The sequence below is a fragment of the Manis javanica genome, chromosome 2 (assembly GCF_040802235.1).
Source record: "Manis javanica isolate MJ-LG chromosome 2, MJ_LKY, whole genome shotgun sequence".
NCBI lineage: Eukaryota > Metazoa > Chordata > Mammalia > Pholidota > Manidae > Manis > Manis javanica.
Window position 1 is genome coordinate 23,469,021 of NC_133157.1, and position 24,964 is coordinate 23,493,984.

At 38.5% G+C, this 24,964-nt stretch overlaps 1 long non-coding RNA gene across 2 annotated transcripts in view; it reads left to right on the forward strand.

Moving 5' to 3' along the window:
* Window positions 1-24,964, forward strand: part of LOC140847176 (uncharacterized) — a 393,974-nt gene that overhangs the window by 163,361 nt on the left and 205,649 nt on the right. The window contains exon 1 of one of the 2 annotated variants that reach the window (XR_012126892.1): window positions 17,117-24,074. The exons of the other annotated variant lie outside the window; for it this stretch is intronic. This is a non-coding gene — a long non-coding RNA (uncharacterized lncRNA). Of the gene's footprint in view, window positions 1-17,116; window positions 24,075-24,964 lie in introns of those variants that run through there. 2 annotated transcript variants of the gene reach the window in all.

Here is a 24,964-nt window from a genome sequence, read left to right on the forward strand (position 1 = left end):
AATTTACTCATTTGTAATGCAAAGAAAATAATAGTACTTACTTCATATACTTGCTGTGATAATTTAGTAAGTTATTATGTATATGATCTTCGAATACAGCCCAGTTATTCCTATTTTTAATATAAACAGCCATTATTATTATTTCAATGAGTTTGCTTGACACATGAAGACAGATATTGGAATGATGGCACTGGGTATTAAAATAGTAGATTTTAAGCCAGACTGCCTGACTGGCTAGAATTCCCAATCATCTGTCCTTTGTTACCTTGGCCAAATTCTTAACCATTCTGTGCCTCAGATTCCTCATATGGGAAAGTTTGCTAATTGTAGTATCTCACAGAATTATTACAAAGACTTAAAAGTTACTGTAAACAATTAACACACATAAGACACTTAGAACCATGTGTGGCATATAGTGTTTGGAAAATATTAATATTATTATTACTATTTGACTCAGTTGCGGAACTCACTTTTTTGAGCCTGCTTTTTTTAAGTGTAAATTGGTAATGATAACTCATAGGTGGCTCAGTCATCCTCCTAAATTACTTTATATCTCAGAGGACTGGCCATTAAGTATTGTCTTTCATCTCCCAACCCACTCTTCTGTGCTCCTTTGTGAGCTAGGGCAGAGAGTCTGCAAACCTCATTTCTGCTTTGCTGTCTGGCTCCAAGACAAGCGTCTGTCCATAGGAGGTGCTAGTGGGGATGGACTTGCTCCTTCCTGTCTGCCTGGCTCCTGAGAGCCCCTCGCCTTGCTGCTCCATCCCTGAAGTGGCCGTGCCTTTGTAGCAGTCCCTGAAACCAGGCTGCAGTTCTCCACCTCTCCCAGGCCCAGTTTTCTTCATGGCCACCTCAGACATATGGCTGGTGAGCAGAGCTTATCTTCTGAGCTCAGAGATACCAAAACTGGCCTCAGAAAACCCTCCTGAGCAGACTGTCATTCATTGGGGCTTCACATTTTAATCTTCCAGACACTTCCTTTGGAGTGATGGATGCTTCTTGAAATTGCTTCATCTGTGACACCTCTGAGTCTTCTTTTTACTCTTTCAGTTCCTTATTTAACAACTTTTTGCCTATTTTTTAAAAATCCTTCATGTTTAAATGATCTCTGTTCAAAGAACTAATGTGATTCTTGTCTCTTGATTGGATCCTGACTGATAATTTAGTAAATCTCACACTTGTTTCAGAAACAAAGGATCTGGAGATTATGAAATTTGAAGTAAAATTTTATGGAACACTGATAGACATCATTTCATTTGTGGAAGACATCATTTTCTCCTCAGAAGCTAGAACTGGGTTACCTTATTACCAACAGTTAATGATAGGCCAAAGATCTAATTTATATTTGTGGGAGAAGAACAGAAAACAGAGAAACTTATGTCTACTAATTTTTTTTTCCCTCAGGTACAGTACATAGTTGCTAGAATTTTAGTTTGGCAGTGAATTCCTTTGATTCAGCTCAGAGGAAATCAGCATAGCTCAGTAGCAAAGTTAAGGCTCTTTACCCACTCCTATTTATGATTCTGTTTTAAGGGATCATATCCACCCCCACCACTCCCATTCACACATAATATGAAGGTAAACTGCAACCCAAGTGCAGTTATTATAAACTTTCCCTTCCATTCATGAACTTTAAATTTAGAGGAGCCTGCTGTGTTCTGAAACATCTTTGTAAAACAAGAAGGCTACTTAGAGAGAGTCAGCACTGCGTTCTGAGACCAATGTGGAACTGAATTCAAACCTTGTTTTCCTGCTCAGTCTTTTTAATTGTGGCAAATTGTGACTTCCTGTTTTTTTCCGGGAGCAGGGACATGGCTAATGAAAGGGCCCCATAAGGATACTTAGACATCAAATGACTCTTACAAAAGAGCATTTTGGTGATTTAAGTATAAATAAATTAGAAACATACTACAGTATTTTTTTCTTTTCAAGTCCCTATGAGGGTAAAAATGGAGAGCCAGCAAAGAACTGGAGAAATGGGAAACTTAGAGACATGAACTATCAAAAGTAGTCTGTGACCATTTTTATGTGCCCCCAAGTATTTGCATATTTTTAATTGTTAGTGAAAGTGTCTCAAGTTAATCCTAATCATCAAATAATGCAAGTAATAATTGCAGCAGAATCTGTTTCAGCTAATGAGGATATATGTCTTTTTATAAGTTAGTGTTGCTGTGTTAATTAACAAATTTTAAGTTATAGATAATATTTCCTACAATTCCAAAAGGAAGTATCTTGTGGGAAAAGTGAAAGCATTTTTCTGTAACATGTGGGAGTGGGAGGAAGAAGAGGGAAAGAAATAATAAGTGATTTGCATGATCCTGCAAGTTTTGGAGAATATTTTTGTTGCAATTGGTCCATTTCTAAGTTAAAACAAAGTAAATTGAAAGAGGCTTAAAGATGGTGGCATGAGAAGTGAGACATAAACCTCCTCCCCAAACCACTTATAATACAAAAATACAGGAAATACAATGAATCCTGAAAGAGTAACCAGAAAGAAGACTGTGACAGACTGCCTACATCTGGGGAGAAGAGAAGACCTCATGGAAAAGGTAAAGTAGAAAAGCCGCCATCTGGTGGGACTCAAGCCCTCCCCCTATCCCAGCTCACTGGCAGGAGGAAGAGAAGTGGAGAGGGAGAGGGTAGAAGTCTAATACTGCTAAGCACCCTGCCCTGAAGACCTGCTCTGGGAGCACAAACCTACATTACATGGTGCTATGGAGATGAGTGGGGTTAGAAAGCAAAGACAGGCAGAACACTTGGAGAGACGGAGATTCCAGCCACTTGTGGAGAACAGGTACCCACAACAGGCCACTCTGGGACAAAAGAAAGGCAGGCACTTTGAAAGACTTCCCAATGGTGAGAGGATTGCTAAAGGGGCAAAGATTACACAGAGCTGGCTGCTCAGGAGAAAAGATAGGTGGACAAAATCATCCTGGTACACTTAGCCCAGCAGGTTGGGAACTTTCAGGAGCTTCAGGTGCTCCATCCCCCTGGCTGACAACGAAGTGCTGAGGACTCCCTACTGTGATATGCAGCCTGCTGCTCCATCCTCCCGGCTGGCACTGGCTCACAAACCTGCAGTCCTACTATGGCAACAGGCCCGCTGGAGGGCAGCCCTGCCTATGGCAGCTATAGGGGCATAATACAGAGGTTGCTCCCTGCGCACTCAGCCTACTGGCCTAGGAAATGGAAGTAGGCACTGCAGCCAGGAAACAGGACAGAGCTCTTTCCTCCCGGCAGGCAACAGCACCGATCACCTGCAACCCCTGCCATTGATCCAGGTGCTGGACAGCTCCAGAGAGTAGAGCTTCTGGGCACTAGATGGCACCATCTACACAAAGCTATTGTTCTATATTTTTCATTACAAATTTGAAGCAGCAAAAGAACCTTGTGCAAACCCAAATCTCTCAAACACCAGAAAGAGGATTCAGTGAAACTGAAATAACCAATCTTCTTGACACAGATTTCAAAATAAAAATCATAAACATGCTCACAGAGATACAGAAAAATGTTCAAGATCTCAGGGATGACTTCAAGAAAGAGAGAGAAATTTTGGACAATACAGTATCTGGAATGAAACATACAAAAGAGGAATTTTAAAGCAGATTAGAAGATATAGAGGAGATGGTAAATGGAATAGAAATTAGAGAACAGGAATACAAAGAAGCTCAGGAATAGAGAGAAAAAAGGATCTCCAGGAATGAAAGAATATTAAGAGAACTGTGGACCAATCCAAACCAAGCAATATTCACATTATAGGGGTACCAGAAAAAGAATAGAGAGTAAAAGGGATATAAAGTGTCTTTGAGGAAATAATTGCTGAAAACTTCCCCAATCTGGGGAAGGAAATAGCCTCTCAGGCCATAGAAGTACACAGATCTCCCAACACAAGGGACCCAAGGAAGACAACATCAAGACATATAATAACTAAAATGGCAAAGATCAAGGACAAGGACAGAGTATTAAAAGCAGCCAGAGAGAGAAATAAGATCACATACAAAGGAAAACCCATTGGGCTATCAGACTTCTCACAGAAACCTTACAGGCCGGAAGGGAGTGGCATGATATATTTAATGCAATGAAACAGAAGGGCCTTGAACCAAGAATACTCTCTCTGGAAGATTATCATTTAAATTTGAAGGAGGGATTAATCAATTTACAGATAAGCAAAAGCTGAGGGAATTTACCTCCCACAATCATCTCTACAGTGTATTTTAAAGGGACTGTGATAGATGGAAGTGCTCCTAAGACTAAATAGCTGTCACCAGAGAAAATAAAAACACAGTAAAAGAAGTGGATCTATTAATTACTAAGCAAATGCAAAATTAAATCAACTACTCACAAAGTAAGTCAAGGGATACACAGAGTACAGAATAGGACACCTAACATATAAAGAGTGGACAAGGAAGAAGAAGAAGGGAAAAAAGAACCATTAGATTGTGTTTGAAACAGTGTACTAAGTGAGTTAAGTTAGACTGTTAGATAGTAAAGAAGCTACCCTTGAACCTTTGGTAATGGTGAATCCAAAGCCTGCAATGGCAATAAGTACATATCTATTGATAATCACCCTAAATATAAATGCACTGAATGTGCCATTCAAAAGACATAGAGTCACTGAATGGATAAAAAAAACAAGAGCCTTCCATATGCTGCCTACAAGAGACTCACTTCAAGCCCAAAGACATACAGAGACTGAAAGTGAGGGGATAGGAAAAGATATTTCATGCAAATAATAAAAGCAGGAGTTGTAGTACTTATATAAGACAAAATTGACTTCAAAACAAACAAAGTAACAAGAGATAAAGAAAGACATTACACAATGATAAAGGGGTCAGTCCAAGAGGTTATAACCATTATAAATATCTATGCACTCAACATAGGAACACATACATATGTGAAATAAACACTAACAGAATTAAAGGGGGAAATAGAATGCAATGCATTCATTTTAGGAGACTTCAACACAGCACTCAAGGACAGATCAACCAGACAGAAAATAAATAAGGAGACAGGGGCACTGAACAACACATTGGAACAAATGGACCTAACAGAAGTGTACAGAACACTCCACCCAAAAGCGGCAGGATACATATTCTTCTCAAGTGCACACGGAACATTTTCAAGAATAGATCATATGCTAAGCCACAAAAGGAGCCTTAATAAATTCAGAAGTATTGCAATTGTACCAACCAGCTTCTCAGACCACAAAGGTATGAAAGTAGAAATAAATTATGCAAAGAAAGCAAAAAAGCCCACAAACACATGGAGGCTTAACATGCTCCTAAATAATCAATGGATCAACGAGTAAATAAAAAGACATCTAGCAATATATGGAGACAAATGAAAATAATAACACCACAAAATATGTGGGATGCAGTGAAGGCAATGTTCAGAGGGAAGTATATTGCAATACAGGCTTACCTCAAGAAAGAAGAACAATCCCAAATGAACATTCTAAACTCATAATTAATAAAAGTAGAAAAAGAACAAAGTCAGTAGAAGGAGGGACATAATAAAGATCAGGACAGAAATAAATACAATCAAGAAGAATCAAACAGTAGAAAGAATCAATGAAACCAGGAGCTGGTTCTTCAAGAAAATAAGCAAAGTAGGTAAACTCCTAGCCAGACTTATCAAGAAAAAAAGAGAGTCTGCACACATAAATAGAATCAGAAATGAGAAAGGAAAATTCACTGCAGACACCACAGAAATACAAAGAATTATTAGAGAATACTGTGAAAATGTTTTGCTAACAAATTGGATATCCTTGAAGAAACGAACAAGTTTCTAGAAAAATGCAACCTTCCAGCACTGACCCAGGAAGAAACAGAAAATCTGAAGAGACCAATTACTAGAAATGAAATTGAATTGGAAGTCAAAAAACTACCTAAGAACAAAATCCCTGGACCAGATGGCTTCACTGCTGAATTTATCAAACATATAGTGAAGACTTAATACCTTATAATTTATATATTTATAACCATTAATTAAATACATACTCCTTAAAGTTTTCCAAAAAGTAGAAGAAGAAATACTTCCAAACTCATTCTATGAGGCCAGCATCACCCTAATACCAAAAGCAGACAAAGACACCACAAAAAAAGAAAATGAGAGACCAATATCCCTGATGAACATACATGCAATAATAGTGAACAAAATATTAACAAACTGAATAAAAAAATACATCAAAGACCACCCACTGTGATCAAGTATGATTTTTTTCCAGGTATGTAAGGATAGTACAATATTTGAAAATCCATCAACATCATCCACCACATCAACAAAAAGAAGGAAAAAAATCACCTGATCATCTCCATAGATGCTGAAATAGCATTTGACAAAATTCAACATCCAATCGTGATAAAAACTCTCAAGAAAATAGTTATAGAGGGTAAGTATCTCAACATAATTAAGGCCATATATGACAAACCCACAGCCAATATCATACTGAACAGCGAGAAGCTGAAAGCTTTTCCTCTGCGATCGGGAACAAGACAGGGATGCCCACTATCCCCACTTTTATTCAACATAGTACTGGAGGTCCTAGCCACGGCAATGACAACACAAAGAAATAAAAGGCACCCAGATTGGTTAGGAAGAAGTTAAACTGTCACTGTTTGCAGATGATATGGTATTGCACATAAAAAACCCTAAAGAATCCACTCCAAAACTACTATAACTAATAACTGAATTCAGCAAAGTTTCAGGATACAAAATTAATACACAGAAATCTGTTGCAATCCTATATACTAATGATAACTAGCAGAAAGAGAGATCAGTAAAACAATTCCATTCACAATTGCATCAAAAAGAATAAAATACCTAGGAATAAACCTAACCAAGGAGGTGAAAGACTGATACACTGAAAACTACAAGAGACTCATGAGAGAAATTAAAGAAGGCACCAATAAATGGAAATACATCCCATGCTCATGGATAGGAAGAATTAATATTGTAAAAATGACCATCCTGCCTAAAGCAATTTACAGATTCAATGCAATCCCCATCAAAATACTGACAGCATTTTTCAACGAACTAGAGGAAGTAGTTCTAAAATTAATATGGAACTAAAAAAGACCCTGAATAGCCAATCCTGAGAAGAAAGAATAAAGCTAGGGGGATTACTTTCCCCAACTTCAAGCTCTACTACAAAGCTACCATAATCAAGACAAGTTGGTTCTGGCACAAGAATAGATCCATAGATCAGTGGAACAGAATAGAGGGCCCAGATATAAACCCAAGAATATATGGCCAATTAATATACAATAAAGGAGCCATGGCAATACAATGGGGGAAATGACAGCCTCTTCAGCAGCTGGTGTCGGCAAAACTGGACAGCTACATGTAAGAGAATGAAACTGGGTTATTGTCTAACCCCATACACAAAAGTAAACTCAAAATGGATCAAAGATCTGAATGTAAGTCATGAAATCATAAAACTCTTAGAAGAAAACAGGCAAAAATCTCTTCAATATAAATATGAGCAACTTTTTTCCTGGACACATCTCCTCAGGCAAGGGAAACAAAAGCAAAAATGAACATATAGGACTATATCAAACTAAAAAGCTTCTGTACAGCAAAGGACACAATCAGTAGATCAAAGAGCCATCCTACTGAATGGGAGAATATATTAAAAAATGACATATCCTACAAGGGGTTAACATCCAAAAAATATAAAGAACTCACACTCGTCAACAACCAAAAAGCAAATAAGCTGATTAAAAAATGGGTGGAAGATATGAACAGACAATTCTCTAAAGAAGAAATTCAGATGGCCAACAGGGACGTGAAAAGATGCTCCACATCACTAAATATCAGAGAAATGCAAATTAAAGGCACAATGGGATATCACCTCACACCAGTTAGAATGGCCAACATCCAAAAGACAAGGCACAACAAATGCTGGTGAGGATGCAGAGAAAGGGAGACCCTTCTATACTGTTGGTGAGAATGTAAATTAGTTCAACCGTTCTGGAAAGCAATATGGAGGTTCCTCAGAAAATTAAAAGTACAGAGAGCATTTGACCCAGGAATTCCACTCCTAGGCAGTTACTCAAAAAAAACCAAGATCTCAGATTTAAAAAGTCATATGCACCCCTGTGTTTATTGCCGCTCTGTTTACGATAGGCAAGATATGGAAGCAACCTAAGTGTCCATCAGCAGATGAATGGCTAAAGAACAAGTGGTACATATACAGAGTGGAATATTATTCAGCCATAAGAGGAAAATAAATCCTACCATTTGTAACAACATGGATGGAGCTATAAAGTATTATGCTCAGTGAAATAAGCCAGGTGGAGAAAGACAAGTACCAAATGATTTCACTCATTTGTGGAGCATAACAAAGCAAAAGCAGACTCACAGACTCCAAGAAGGGTCTAGGGGTTATCAAAGGGGAAGGGTGGGGGAGGGCAGGTGGGGAGGGAGGGAGAATGGGATTGAGGGGCATTATGATCGGCACACATGTGTCTTGGGTCACGGGGAAGATAGTGTAACACAAAGAAGACAAGTAGTGACTCTGTGGCATCTTGCTACGCTGATGTACAGCGACTGTGGTGGCGTGTGGGGGAAGACTAGATAATATCGGTGACTGTGGAAACCACAATGTTGCTCATGTTTAACCTTTATAAGATTGTATATCAATGATACCTTAATAAAAAAAAGAAGCAATAGTAATATATTAGAAAACACGTTAGAAAAACGTAAGTGGTTGTTTTTCTCTAAGTAAAAAAATAAATAAAATAAATTATGAAGAACATTTCCTGTTGTATTTGTTAGCTTTAATGTTAGTACTTCTCATTCTATTAACTCTTATTCACTAATTTCATAGAGATCAAAAAAAGCAAAACTCTGATTATTTTCATTTTCAGAAATGTTAGTTGAACCCCTTGGCACTAAAGTGAAGGTGGAAAATTAAGGAAGTGCTGTATTTTCATTATACTTGAAGTAGGTTTGCAACATTGGCTTGGTTACCAGGTTACCAGATTAAAGTTTTTAATAGTTTTGCCTTGTGTTTATTGTCTTTCAATTTTTTTCTATTTCCTTTGTTTCATAACGATATCTATAACTTATGAACCAAGATCTGTGTTCACCACATTTCAGTAGTTAGCTTTAGTCCTTTTATACCCTGATTTCTTCATTCTTGGGTTCTTATCTTTCATTTGATTGGTATATATCTTTTTTTTTTATGTTGACTTTTTATTTATTTATTTATTTATTTATTTTTTGGAATTTTATTTTGGTATCATTAATCTACAATTACATGAAGGACATTAGGTTTACTAGGCTCCCCCCATCACCAAGTCCCCCCCACATCCCTGTTCACAGTCACTGTCCATCAACAAAGTAAGATGCTGTTAAAATCACTACTTGTCTTCTCTGTGTTGCACAGCCCACCCCGTGCCCCCCCAACACACACTATACATGTTAATTGTAATGCTACCTTTCTTTTTTCCCGCCCTTATCCCTCCCTTCCCACCCATCCTCCCCAGTCCCTTTTCCTTTGGTAACTGTTAGTCCATTCTTGGGTTCTGTGCTTCTGCTGCTGTTTTGTTCCTTCAGTTTTCTTTTACTCCACATATGAGTGAAATCATTTGGTACTTGTCTTTCTCCAGCTGGCTTACTTCACTGAGCATAATACCCTCTAGCTCCATCCATGTTGCTGCGAATGGTAGAATCCATTTTTTTCTTATGGCTGAGTAATATTCCATTGTGTATATGTACCACATCTTCTTTATCCCTTCATATACTGATGGACATTTAGGTTGATTCCATGTCTTGGCTATTGTAAATAGTGCAGCGATAAACATAGGGGTGCATCTGTCTTTTTCAAACTGGAGTGCTGCATTCTTGGGGTAAATTCCTAGAAGTGGAATTCCTGGGTCAAATGGTAAGTCTGTTTGAGCATTTAGAGGAACCTCCATACTGCTTTCCACAATGGTTGAACTAATTTACATTCCCACCAGCAGTGTAGGAGGGTTCCCCTTTCTCCACAACCTCGCCAACATTTGTTGTTGTTGTCTTTTGGGTGGTAGCCATCCTTACTGGTGTGAGATGATATCTCATTGTGGTTTTAATTTGCATTTCCCTGATGACAAGTGATGTGGAGCATCTTTTCATGTGTCTGTTGGCCATCTGAATTTCTTCTTTAGAGAACTGTCTATTCAGCTCCTCTGCCCATTTTTTAATTGGATTATTTGCTTTTTGTTTCTTGAGGTGTGTGAGCTCTTTATATATTTTTGATGTGAACCCTTTATTGGATCTGTCATTTATGAATATATTCTCCCATACTGTAGAGTACCTTTTTGTTCTATTGATGGTGTTCTTTGCTGTACAGAAGCTTTTCAGCTTGATATAGTCCCATTTGTTCATTTTTGCTTTTGTTTCCCTTGCCCAGGGAGATATGTTCAAGAAGAGGTCACTCATGTTTATGTCTAAGAAATTTTTGCCTACGTTTTTTTCTAAGAGTTTTATGGTTTCATGACTTACATTCAGGTCTTTGATCCATTTCGAATTTACTTTTGTGTATGGGGTTAGACAGTGATCCAGTTTCATTCTCTTACATGTAGCTGTCCAGTTTTGCCAGCACCATCTGTTGAAGAGACTGTCATTTCACCATTGTATGTCCATGGCCCCTTTATCAAATATTAGTTGACCATATATGTTTGGGTTAATGTTTGGAGTCTCTTCTGTTCCATTGGTCTGTGGCTCTGTTCTTGTGCCAGTACCAAATTGTCTTGATTATTGTGGCTTTGTAGTAGAGCTTGAAGTTGGGGAGTGAGATCCCCCCCCCCCCTCAGTTTATTCTTCCTTCTCAGGATTGCTTTAGCTATTTGGGGTCTTTGGTGTTTCCATATGAATTTTTGAACTATTTGTTCCAGTTCATTGAAGAATGCTGTTGGTAGTTTGATAGGGATTGCATCGAATCTGTATATTGCTTTGGGCAGGATGGCCATTTTGACAATATTAATTCTTCCTAGCCAGGAGCATGGGATGAGTTTCCATTTGTTAGTGACCTCTTTAATTTCTCTTAAGAGTGTCTTGTAGTTTTCAGGGTATAGGTCTTTCACTTCCTTGGTTAGATTTATTCCTAGGTGTTTTATTCTTTTTGATGCTATTGTGAATGGAATTGTCTTCCTGATTTCTCTTTCTATTAGTTTATTGTTAGTGTATAGGAAAGCCACAGATTTCTGTGTGTTAATTTTGTATCTTGCAACTTCGCTGAATTCGATATTAGCTCTAGTAGTTTCGGAGTGGAGTCTTTAGGGATTTTTATGGACAATATCATGTCATCTGCAAATAGTGACAGTTTAACTTCTTTACCAATCTGGATTCCTTGTATTTCTTTGTTTTGTCTAAGTGCCGTGGCTAGGACCTCCAGTACTATGTTGAATAAAAGTGGGGAGAGTGGGCATCCCTGTCTTGTTCCTGATTGCAGAGGAAAAGCTTTCAGCTTCTCACTGTTCAGTATGATGTTGGCTGTGGGTTTATCATATATGGCCTTTATTATGTTGAGGTACTTGCCCTCTATACCCATTTTACTGAGAGTTTTTATCATGAATGGATGTTGAATTTTGTAGAATGCTTTTTCAGCATCTATGGAGATGATCATATGGTTTTTGTCCTTCATTTTGTTTCTGTGGTGGATGATATTGATGGATTTTCGAATGTTGTACCATCCTTGCATCCTTGGGATGAATCCCACTTGGTCATGGTGTATGATCCTTTTGATGTATTTTTGAATTCAGTTTGCTAATATTTTGTTGAGTATTTTTGCATCTACGTTCATCAGGGATATTGGTCTGTAGTTTTCTTTTTTGGTGGGGTGTTTGCCTGTTTTTGGTATTAGGGTGATGTTGGCTTCATAGAATGAGTTTGGGAGTATTCCCTCCTCTTCTATTTTTTGGAAAACTTGAAGGAGAATGGGTATTATGTCTTCTCTGATGTCTGATAAAATTCTGAGGTAAATCCATCTGGCCTGTGGGTTTTGTTCTTGGGTAGTTTTTTGATTACCGCTTCAATTTTGTTGCTGGTAATTGGTCTGTTTAGATTTTCTGTTTCTTTCTGGGTCAGTCTTGGAAGGTTGTATTTTTCTAGGAAGTTGTCCATTTCTCCTAGGTTTCCCAGCTTGTTACCATATAGGTTTTCATAGTACTCTCTAATAATTCTTTGTATTTCTGTGGGGTCCGTCGTGATTTTTCCTTTCTCGTTTCTGATTCTGTTGATGTGTGTTGACTCTCTTTTCCTCTTAATAAGTCTGGCTAGAGGCTTATCTATTTTGTTTATTTTCTCGAAGAACCAGCTCTTGGCTTCGTTGATTTTTGCTCTTGTTTTATTCTTCTCAATTTTATTTATTTCTTCTCTGATCTTTATTATGTCCCTTCTTCTGGGGACCTTGATTGGTGTATATCTTCACAAGATACCTTAAAATATAGTATTTTCTGAGATATTATAAATCTGAAACATCTTTCTCTTATTTTTACAAATTAATGACATTTTGACTTGGTATAGAAATTGCTGGTTTCTTAATTTTGCCCTCAATATACAGAAGACATTGCTCCATTGTTTTCTATAATTTAATGATATATAGAAGTCTATACTAAGCTTATTTATCTATCTAATTATTTTTCTTTCTGTTAACCCATCAGTTCTACCTGAGTTTTGGTTGGTTTTTTCTTTACAGTAAAAATGTAAACAGCTGTCTGAGTACATCTAAAAATAACACCTTCATTTTACTTTTGCCTAATATTAGGCAACTGTCTTGATTTCTACTCTGAATTGTGTGTGTGTGTGTGTGTGTGTGTGTGTGTGTGTATCTAGGAGAAACAATATGTGTGTTGTAATTGTTTTTCTACAGTTACTCTGGTGTCTTTTTGAAAAAATCTATATGCTTAGGTTTTTCTGTTCTTCAGGTCTATTGCCCAGTATCTTAACATTCCTTTTTTCCTTTGTAATTTCACTTTTCTAAAAAATTTTTCTCCACAAGACAGATTCTGTGTGTGTGTGTGTGTGTGTGCGCCAATGAATGTGTGCATAAGTAATGACCTCTCTTTGCTCATAGGATATTTTTAAAAAATCCTGTCATCTCATTTCTTCAGCTCATCTTCTTTCATAGCATTCTTTTCTTTTTTAATCTCATTCTGCTCTCTCCTTATGCTTTATCTGTTGCTCCCCTTTTCCTTCCACCCCATTTCAAAACAACCTTTCTTTTTCCCTAATCTTACAAAAGATACCAAATTGCTTCCTAAAACTTTCTTCTGGTTCCTATCATAAGCCATTTTAAGGAAGTAATCTATTCTCTGAGTTGCATGGTCAATGCTCTTCTTGGGTTTTCTGTAGAATTTGTCAAGAGCACTAGCTGAATTTTCCCTTGAATTCTCATATGGAGAGCTCTACGCTGATTTGGCCTTTAATGAAAGTGATTCTGTCAGGTTAGGGTAATATATTCTCTTCTGTCACATCCCCGCTGTTTGACACTTAGAATCGACGGAAGACATAAATTCTAGAATCCAGCATGCTTCGCTCCTTGGCTTCTCCTCTTCCTGGTCCTGCCTGTGGCACCCACTATCTTGAGGTGGGTGCTTTGCCGCCTGGTTGCACTATGCCACTAACAGACCTTCCCTCCCCATGTCCTGACAGTGATTGCTAAGATTTTTAGTCCTCAAATAGGTACCAACCAACATTTTAAGTAGTTCAAAAGCAACACCCATGCTTCAGGTGGGATTTCCAAATTTGCTGGTTGTTCCTGTCAGGCTTAATTCTCAGTATTGATGGAGGTTTTGCTCTTTTTATCTGACTTCATTTTCATGGTGCAGCTCTGACAGGGGCTGCTGACCAGATGCCACTGTAAAGCAGAAATAAAATTATTGGGCCAAAGAACCTGTCCACTTGAAATTCTCCATACATATTGCTGAATGCATTCCAAGAACTTTGTACTAGTTTCCTCCTCTGTTGGCCAGAAATGGTTTTTCCCAGGGTTGCTTTTGGATCTATATTATTCATGTCTCACAAAAATGACACAGTCAAACATTATTACCTTCCACCTGTGCCAAAGTCTGTCATGTTTGACATTTGTATCTTTAAAGCATTTGATGGACAAACTTCTTTCGTCTTTCTTAACTACAGCATCAGTGTGGTTTATGTAGCAAAAGTCCAGAGGCTCTCATCAGGAGTTCAAACCTTGGTTTCCCTAGTTATGGGCTGTGGGATCAGGACAAGTTGTTCAAGTTCTCTGGACATCTGCAAAGTGCTGATTGACATTTGTACATAAGCAGTGGTGAGGGGCACAAGAAAAGAGGACTCGGAAGGTGCTCTGTAAATGTCAACTGTGTAGGAATGTTGGCAGAGTGCTTGAGTGAGCAGGTTCTCTCGTCAGAAAGGTAACCTCAGCCATTTATTTGCTACTGGGCTCTGGGCCAGATTTCTAACTTCCCTGAGACTTGGTCTCCTCATCTGTAAAAATGGTGAGTAAAACATGTACATGGTGATAGAATGGCTTTACAAACATATACTCCTAAAGTGGCTGTGAAAAACGTTAAATTAATTAAGCAGGGAGATCATTAGATTGCTGTGTGTCTAACCCCATGGAGGCCTAGAAAGCAAACCAAAGTCTAAGCTGTGAATGCTTCAAGGTCATGAAATCAAAGTCCTAAGGACAACCAGTCCCATTGGCTTCCTGGGCTCTAATCTATAGCCAATCAAATCATTCCCTTTCTCTGCTCACCAGACTTTCTCTGTGTAAGTCTTTGCCCTGTCTTCTCCCTGAGGAGAGCTACTCACTACTTCCAGTTTGGCACTGACTGATTCCAATAGTTTTTTTCTCAAATAAACCTGTAAAATTTTTAATAAGCCTCAGTTTATTTTTTAACAGGCTTAAATGAGGAAGTGAGTGTAAAGATCTCAGCAGAGTAAATGGTACAAAATAAGTGCCCAGTAAATGTTAGTCATTGTAATGATCATTAAATTCTATGGTAAGACACAATATGTGTCACCCACATGCACATGTATCTCTAGAGACAGAAATCTAAGTACAGTTATGTGTAGCTATTTCATTTATTTCTTTTCTTACGCTATTACTGAGACGCTTTTCTGAAATACTGCTTTAATTCCTAGTCTTCTTTCTTCTTCATCTTATTTTAAAACCCTTGTTCTGTTTTATTTCATGAAAATCCAGCTGACAGTTTGCAACAGCTTATGTGCAAAGGAATTTCCTTTGTTTTCCTCAGCTCACTCTTACAAAGAGTAAAACAAAAATCTCACAAAGGAAAAGTAAAATTTCTCACCCCTTTTCTTCTACCCACGATTCCGTAATTCTTTAAAAAATTTATCCCACAAACATTTATGTTTGGTCTCTTTTTTTAGCCTTTTGTCATGTGGTCACAGCAAGATTGTTTATTACTGATTTTACCTGAATGTACTTCTCAGGTCCGTAATAGTTGATGCATAGAATGGAAATGTTAAATAGACACACCTCATTTATTTATTTTTAATAAGGTATTATTGATATGCACTCTTATGAAGGTTTCACATGAAAAACAATGTGGTTACTACATTCACCCATATTTTCGAGTCTGCCTCCATACCCCATTACAGTCACTGTGCATCAGTGTAACAGGATGCCACAGAGTCACCACTTGCCTTCTCTGTGCTACACTGTCTTCCCCATGATTCCCCCACACCATGTGTAGGCATGCCTCATTTTATTGCACCTTGCAGATACTGCATATTTTACAAATTGAAAAGGGTTATAGCAACTTTGGGTCAAGCAAGTCTATTGGTGCCGTTTTCCCAAAAACATTTGCTCACTTCATGGTTCTGTGTCACACTTTGGTAATTCTCATAATATTTCAAAATTTTCAGTATTATATGTGTTATGGTGACCTATGATTAGCAATCTTTGATGTTACTATTGTAATTGTTTTGGGGCACCACAAACCATGTCCATATAAGATGACAAACTTAATAAATATTGTGTTTATTTTGACTCTACAGACCAGCCATTCCTTTGTCTCTTTCCCATTCCTTGGGCCTCCCTGAATGATATTCAAATTCAGCTAATTAATAACCCTTCAATGCCCTCTAGGGGTTCCAGTGAAAGGAGAGTCCCATGTCTGTCAATCACACACTAGGAATGATTAAGCTTAGAGAGAAAGGCATGTTCAAAGCTGAGATAGGCTGAAAGCCAGGCCTCTTGTACCAAATGGCCATGTTGTGAATGCAAAGGAAGTTAAAATTGCTACTCCAGTGATCACATGAATGATAAGAAAGCAAAAGAGCCTTATTGCTGATATAGAGAAAGTTTCAGTGGTCTGGGTAGAAGATCAAACCAGCTACAACATTCCTTTAAGTCAAAGCCTAATTCAGGGTAAGGTCTTAACTCTCTTTAATTCTACAAAGGCTGACAGAGGTGAGGAAGCTGCACTAGAAAACATGAAGCTAGTAGAGGTTGGCTATGAGGTTTAAGGAAAGAAGCCATCTCCACAGCATAAAAGTGCAGGTGAAGCAGCAGGTGCTCATGTAGAAGCTGCAGCAAGGTATCCAGAAGATCTCGCTAGGATAGTTCATGGAGGTGGCTGCACTAGCTAACAGATTTTTTGTGTTGGAGAAACAGCCTTCTATTGGAAAAAGATGCCATCTAGGACTTCCACAGCTAAAGAGGAGAAGTCAATGCCTGGCTTCAAAGCTTCCAAGAGCAGGCTGACTCTTGTTAGGGGTTAATGCAGCTGGGGACTTATAAGTTGAAGACAGTGCTTATTTTCCATTCTAAAAACCTTAAGGCCCCCCCCCCTCCCAAATAGCTGAAGCAATCCTGAGAAGGAAGAATTAGGCTCCCTGACTTCAAGCTCTACTACAAAGCTACAGTAATCAAGACAATTTGGTACTGGCACAAGAACAGACCCATAGACCTATGGAACAGACTAGAGAGCCCAGATATAAACTCAAGAATATATGGTTAATTAATATATGATAAAGGAACCATGGATATACAATGGGGAAATGACAGCCTCTTCAACAGCTGGTGTTGGCTAAACTGGACAGTTACATGTAAGAGAATGAAACTGGATTATTGTGTAACCCCACACACAAAAGTAAACTCCAAATGGATCAAAGACCTGAATGTAAGTCATGAAACCATAAAATTCTTAGAAAAAAACATAGGCAAGAATCTCTTGGACATAAACATGAGCAACTTCTTCATGAAGATATCTCCCTGGGCAAGGGAAAAAAAAGCAAAAATGAACGAGTGGGACTATATCAAACTAAAAAGCTTCTGTACAGCAAAGGACACCATCAGTAGAACAAAAAGACATCTTACAGTATGGGAGAATATATTCATAAATGACATATCTAAAAGGGGGTTGACATCCAAATTATATAAAGAGCTCAAGCACCTCAACAAACAAAAAGCAAATAAGCCAATTAAAAAATGGGCAGAGTTGCTGAACAGACACTTCTCCGAAGAAGAAATTCAGATGGCCAACAGACACATGAAAAGATGCTCCACATCACTAATCATCAGAGAAATGCAAATTAAAACCACAATGAGATATCACCTCACACCAGTTAGGACAAACAGGCAAAAGACAAACAACAACAAATGTTGGCAAGGTTGTGGAGAAAGGAGAACCCTCCTACACTGTTGGTAGGAATGTAAATTAGTTCAACCATTGTGGAAAGCAGTATGGAGGTTCCTCAAAAAACTAAAAATAGAAATACCATTTGGCCCAGGAATTCCACTCCTAGGAATTTACCCTAAGAATGCAGTACTCCAGTTTGAAAAAGACAGATGCACCCCTATGTTTATTGCAGCACTATTTACAATAGCCAAGAAATGGAAGCAACCTATGTGTCCATTAGTAGATGAATGGATAAAGAAGAGGCGGTACATATACACAATGGAATATTATTCAGCCATAAGAAGAAAACAAATCCTACCATTTGCAACAACATGGATGGAGCTAGAGGGTATTATGCTCAGTGAAATAAGCCAGGTGGAGAAAGACAAGTATCAAATAATTTCACTCATATGTGGAGTATAAGAACAAAGAAAAAACTGAAGAAACAAAACAGCAGCAGACTCACAGAACCCAAGAATGGACTAACAGTTACCAGAGGGAAAGGGACTGGGGAGGATGGGAGGGAAGGGAGGGATAAGGGCAGGGAAAGAGGGGCATTATGATTAGCACACATAATGTAGGCATAGAGAAGACAAGTAGAGGCTCTATAGCGTCTTAGTATGCTGATGGACAGTGACTATAATGGGGTATGTGGTGGGGACCTGATAATAGGGGGAGCCTAGTAACCATAATGTTGTTCAAGTAATTGTACATTAATGATACCAAAATAAAAAAAAGGCAAAAAATGAACACAAAAAACCCTTAAGGCCCTGAACAATTATGCTAAATCTGTTCTGCCTGTGTTCTATAAATGGAACTACAAAACGTGGATGACAGCACATCTCTTTACAACATGGGCTACTGAATATTTCAAGACCACTGTGGAGACCTACTGGTCAGAAAAAAGGATTCCTTTGAAAATATTACTGACCACTGACAATGTACCTGGTTTTCTAAAAGCTCTGATGGAGATGTACAAGATTATGTTTTCATGCCGGCTAACACAACATCCACCCTATAGTCTATGGATCAAGGAGTAATTGTGACTTTCAAGTCTTATGATTGAAGTAATGCATTTTGTAAGGCTATAGCTGCCACAGATCCTGATTCTTCTGATGGATTGGGCAAAGTACGTTGAAAACCTTCTGGAAAGGATTTCATTCTAGATGCCATTGAGAACATTCATGATTCTCAGAAAGAGGTCGAAATATCGACATAAAGAGTTCGGAAGGAGTTGCTGATGGATGACTTTGAAGAGTTCAAGTCTTCAGTGGAGGAAGTCACTGCAGATGTGGTGGAAATAGCAGAGAACTAGAATTAGAAATGGAGCCTGAAGATGGAAATGAATTGCTGCATCTCATGATAAAACTTCAACAGAGGAGGAGGTGTGTCTCACAGATGAGCAAAAAAGTGGATTCTCGAGATGGAATCTGGTGAAGTGGCTGGGAAGATTGTTGAAGTGACAACAATGGATTTAGAATACTACATAACTTTAGTTGATGAAGCAGCAGCAGGGTTTGAGAGGACTGACTCCAGTTTTGAAAGAAGTTCTGCTGTAGGCAAAATGCTATCATACGGCACTGTGTGCTGCAGAGAAATCATTCATGAAAGGAAGAGTCAGTTGATGTGGTAAACTTCCTGTCGTCTTATTTTAAGAAATTGCCACAGCTGTCCAATCCTCAGCACCCTGATCAGCCAGTAGCAATCAACACTGAGGCCAGACACTCCACGAGTAAAAATATTGGAACTTGCTAAAAGCTCAGAACATGGTTAGCACTTTTTAACAACAAAGTATTTTTTAGTTAAGGTATACACATCATTTTTTTTTTGACATCGTGCTACTGCATACAGTAGACTACAGAACAGTATAGACATAACTTTTATATGAACCGGGAAACAAACACAATTCATTGACTCACTTTATTGTGATATTTGGTTTACTGGTCAGGAACAAAACTGGCAATATCTTTGAGGCATGCCTGTATAGGATTTGGGGAGGATTAAAAAAGGTCTAGTAAGAAAAGTGTCTTAGCAGAGTCCCTGGTACGTGGAGGGAGCTCAGCCTCGTGTGCTGTGTTGTTTTGACTGCACTGATGCATACAGCACAAGTGACCTTCTTTCTACCTCCAGCAGTGACTGACTTGTTTATTCATAGTTCCCAGGGGTCATCTGAGGCCTTTGTGTGACTGTATCACAGCAGAATCTCTCCTTTTGCTCAGGGCTGCTTCATTCACTCCCTCACAGGCCCTGAACCTTCTGGCAGCCTCCTGTAATGTCCCTGCATCCACATCTCTGTCTCTGGAGTGGCTTCCCAGAGAACCCAGCTTTGCAACACAATACCCTCCTGCAGAAAGCTGAGATAGACTTGCTGTTGATTTCAGGGTGAAATTCAAATTCTTCAACATGTCCTCCAAGGCCCTTCCCAGTCTAAACCCAGACTACTTTTCTTGCATCTTCCCTGAACATTTCCTGCTCCTGTCATTTTAGCTGCAGGTCCCTTCTCTCCCTGCACAGAACAAATGTTGCTCTGTCCTGTATCTTTGCTTTATTCCACACTTACCTTCTTCTGCCACTGGCTGTTCATCTGTTATCTACTTGAAATTCTGAAATGAAATACCGTTTTTGAACTTCAGTTTCTTCAGTGTTCTACTAGAGAATCTTGTGCTTGTTTTGGTTACTGCATTAGTGTCAGGGGATGGGCTAAGAAAACCATGACTTTAACCCACCAGTGACCTGCCCACCCTGCTACGCCAGCCCAATATGTTCATGGAATTTATTATTTGCTTGTGCTTCCTCATTCCCTTGCCCAGTCTTGCTGTTGTGAGCATGAAATTGTTCCAGGCTTTTGTTCTCTCTTGGTCTCTGCTTGGTCTTGAGGATTCTTTTATCTCACATTTGGTACCTGACTTTCATTCATTTATGGCAACTGCTTGACTTTCAAAAGTGTTTGGCTTCTTCCTACCTCCTCAGTACCTATGATTTTTCATTCCCTTTTTAGCTTTCTCATTCTATCTCTATAATGACAGTTGGAATAACCCCATTACTGTTAGGCTTCTCTCAGATTGGGTGCTGGGAACACTTTTAATGGTTTGATTTGCTTGTGATTATGGACTCCCTGAAGAACTGTGATGCATCTGCGTTTCCTAGCACAGGCCCTGCACTGAGTAGGTGCCAGCATGACGTGTTTATGGGGTGGAAGATCATCAGATTATGGAGGCTGTTCATCAGCTGTGCTGAAGTGAGAACCTCATGCAAAGACATTTATGGTGTTCACATAATTGAATTGTTTGTAATAGGATATTCTCTCTAAGAGGTGGGCTAGTGCAGCAAAGCTTCATTATTACTATGCAAGGGATGTTTAGGCCAATTGGAAGTAAATGTTTCTGTGAAAAGAACCTCCTAAATCTCAGACACTAGGCTGAGTGCTATGATGGCTTAAAAAAAATATATAGGGTTTATATGCCTGATATGCTCCCCGTCTTTTAGGCCTGACAAAAAAATACCTACAAAACAGATTAGAAAGCAATACATTTTAAGAGAAAGCTACTGATCAGAGAATCTGGGAGCTGGGAGAAAGGAAAGAGGATGGGGGTCTGGAGGAACTGGGATCAGAATTGAATTTTAGTTCATCACCAGCCTCACCACACTGTGCTTCTCCAAGGCCCAACACATGTCTTATTTATATTTATATCTATAGTGCCTCCTTGTACAGCTTCAGCTAATTCTCTAATTGAGAGCTTGGTTATCATCAATATTGGATGCAGGTCATCAAAAGGCTAAAAAATCAAGCTCAGAGGTCGTACAAAAATCCTGGGGTCTGGCAATGGGGAAAAGCCATGGGAAGTCTCCTCTGGCCTCCAGTACTGGCACCACTGGTCCTGGAACTTTCGGTCTATGCCTCTGGATTATCGACGCTGTTGCCTCTTTGTGAATAATTTCCCAAATGATGCTGCATCTTTGCCGCCTCTGAGATTCAGCGTTCCAGAGAGGCATGTTTCATCCTGTGATTGGCCAGGCCGAGCCTAGGTCACATGCTGATGTCCCAGCATATGGAGACGGCAGTTGGGAAGAGATGCTGATTTCATGGTGGAAGCAAGAGCAAGTTCCTGCCTCCCCTGGGGACTCACCCTATGGTGATTCCCTCTACTTCCTGCCTCTACATTGGAGGGGCATGTAGGTGGCTGCCTAGGCAAAGATGACCAATGTTCACCCAGGAATGATGAGTTATAAGCTTTCAGACAACTTGTGCAAATTTTGTAATTCTGCCAGTTGCCAATGGGCTGCACCCCCAGAAAAGCCTTTGAAGTGCATAATTAGTCTCATAGCATCACTAGGAATCTGAAAGTGGGCAAAATTTAAGTAATCTTAAAAGAATGATCCATAAAACTTGCCTGGATCTTTTTAAGATATGAAAACTAAATCCAGCTCTCTCCTGTTTTCCTGCACATCTGTGATACTTATTATACAACCACAGAAATATTTTTGTAGTATAAGGAGATTTCCTCACGGGAGAAACACATGCATGGGAAACAAGTCAAACAGCCAACATTGAGTGGGCAAGACAGTTAAAATTTGGCTTTGTGATCACCTTACACCTTCTGAATCACTGGAAGAGTCAGCTTCTAGTGGTAACAGACATGGGTGGCTGGTTAAATCAGCCATATAATAGGCCTTTTGCATGGTATTAAATATTTTTCATGTTAATGCTTTTCCCATCTTTTCTTTGAGTTCATACTCAGCCTGGTAGATTTTTTTGTCTTGAATGAAACATAAACCATTTTAAAAGACCAGGAAATGGGTTGTCACTCTGGGATTTGATCAGTTTATGCAAAAATTCATTAATGAGCATATCACCCATTTCAAATTTTGCTGATTACATTATGAATCCTAAGCAAGGATTAGAAGGATTTTGTTTATTGTATGAATTTTTATTTTATTATTTAATTTTATTGATTTCCCATACTGGTTCACATAGTGAGGTTGGTTCATTTTGTGTTTCACATGTGAGTAGAGTCCTACTCACTTCTTATAGTCGGCTCTTTGATCCTCATGGTGAAGCTCTGAGGCAGGTGAAGTGCCATCCTATTTTATAGGTGAAGAAACTAAAGCTCATAAAAGTTAAGGGATTTCTTAAGGTCATACAGTTGGCAAGGGCCAGATTTAGGTCTGAATCCTAGATTTCTTATCCACAAAAACTCAGAAGTTTTTGTAACCAAGATCATAATGAAGCCAAATGAAGGAACTGATGTCATAAATGATGTTTGAGTTTGGACCTCCTGTTTTACCTATGTACAAAAACTTAATGATATCTTTTAAACAAAAGATATTTTCTGGAGTGCTCTTCTTGATGGTTATGAAACCAGTGGACTGGCATATTTTAACAGAATGTTACTGGATAGCTCTATTCTTCCCCTTTGATGAATACTGGAATTGGTGAAGTCAGAATTTTCATCTTCAGTCACTGGATATAACAAGAAAGAACCAGGCTTTATTTTGCTTTACTTTAGGGGAAGCAGAGGCATGTTGGTGGTCCTAACATCAGGGGTGTGAGGCAAGTACAGGAGGCCCCTACACCACAAGCTCTACCTGGATCAATTTATGTAATTGTATAGTTAATAATAAGACAGTAAAGACATTTTGTTACAGGTCACTTGAGATACAAAGAATAATCTCATTAAGTTACTCCTCTGTTGAGAAAGTAACAAATATTACATGGCTGATAGAAGTTTAATTAGCTATGAGCAGATTCAGCCAAGTTGTTTTCTTTGCCCAACGCAGAATTACATGCAGTTGCAATAGATACATTTTTGCACTGAGTTATGATCAAAATAGGTGACATATATTTAACTGTTACCTGTTGTAGAAGCTTTTAAATTAGTTCTAGAAAATTAAGTTGCTATTCAAAAATTAGATAGTACATTCACTAGTCACCACCTGCCTGTCACCTGTCATTGCCAGCATTTACAATTAACAGTAATGGTTTTCTGTGATCACTAGATGCTTGAGTGTTCAGTGACTGAAGTGATTCTGTGAAAGCTATACTTAGCTGAACCTTAGCTGTGAACATGAAAACGATGTAAAACTGAACTTGGAAGAAATTCTCTTAAGCATTTTCTATAAAGAGAGGTCCTACTTTGAGAATGGAAACATTCAGATTATAGAAATATAAATGTCAACCTCCTCTCTTTAAAACTTCATCACACCTTCATAAGAGTATATATCAATAATACCTTAATAAAACAAACAAAAAACCGCCATCACTCTTCCACAATAGCTACTAAATATATAAATAGGTTTTTATAATGCATACATAGATGACATACTAATCTTAATACCCTACTGGTACAATACCTGAACTTTTATTCATGAATTTTTTCTGTATCTCTAGGGCCATGTTTTGGAACTTCATGGCTGACCTTCAAAAACCAAATCAAAAATCCATGGATCAATCAGATGCAGGTACTCATGTAAATGGCTTGTATGTTCTATTCCCCTGCTTGGGCTCTCCTAGTGCCCAGTAACACTGACTCAGGTGGTTGCATAATAGGTTGTTTTCCAACTGCCTTAGATAACTGCTCATTCGTTCATTTAAAATCTATTTGAGTACCTACCATGTACATTATGTTTGAAGCACTGGACATCTATCAGGGAACAAGACAAAACTCCTACTCACATTAGTTGGAACAGACATTAAAATAAAGTTAATGTATCAGGGATAAAGAATTCTATGGAGGGAAATAAATCAGTTTAGGGGGATGAAGAGTGTCAGATAAAAGAAGATGGGGTGCCCGGGGATAGCTATATTGAGAAGATGTTGTTTGATCATGTATCTGAAGATATGAGAAAGTGAGCAGATGTGAATATCTGGGACAGGAATGTTCTAGGCAGCAGGAACAGCTGATGAGATAAATCTTAGGGTAACATTTTTTCTTGAGTATTCAAAGGACATAAGTAAGTGGCTGGAGTGACAGTACTGGTATATTTACAATATGCTCACCAACAGCATGTTTCAAATTTAAGTTACCAAGATATATCAATTGTTAGTAATTGCATAAAGTACAGATTTTTCTGCTAGCTCCTCAGTCCACAAATCACTATGCAAATAATAGATGTATGTCATTATCAGTAACAAGTATGTCACTTTTTCAAAGTCTGCTGATGATTGAATGCCATGAATCTGTTCATTTAGTTCATGCACAGACAGCAAAGTATACATTGTGTTGTTCCCTTGTCTCCCAGTGATAAGATCATCCACATACTACCATAAAAATACTCATTAAAATACAGGAAAACACACAAATACTCAAAGCATTTGGAAGTTAAGGGTATTAATCTTCAGCATACATAGG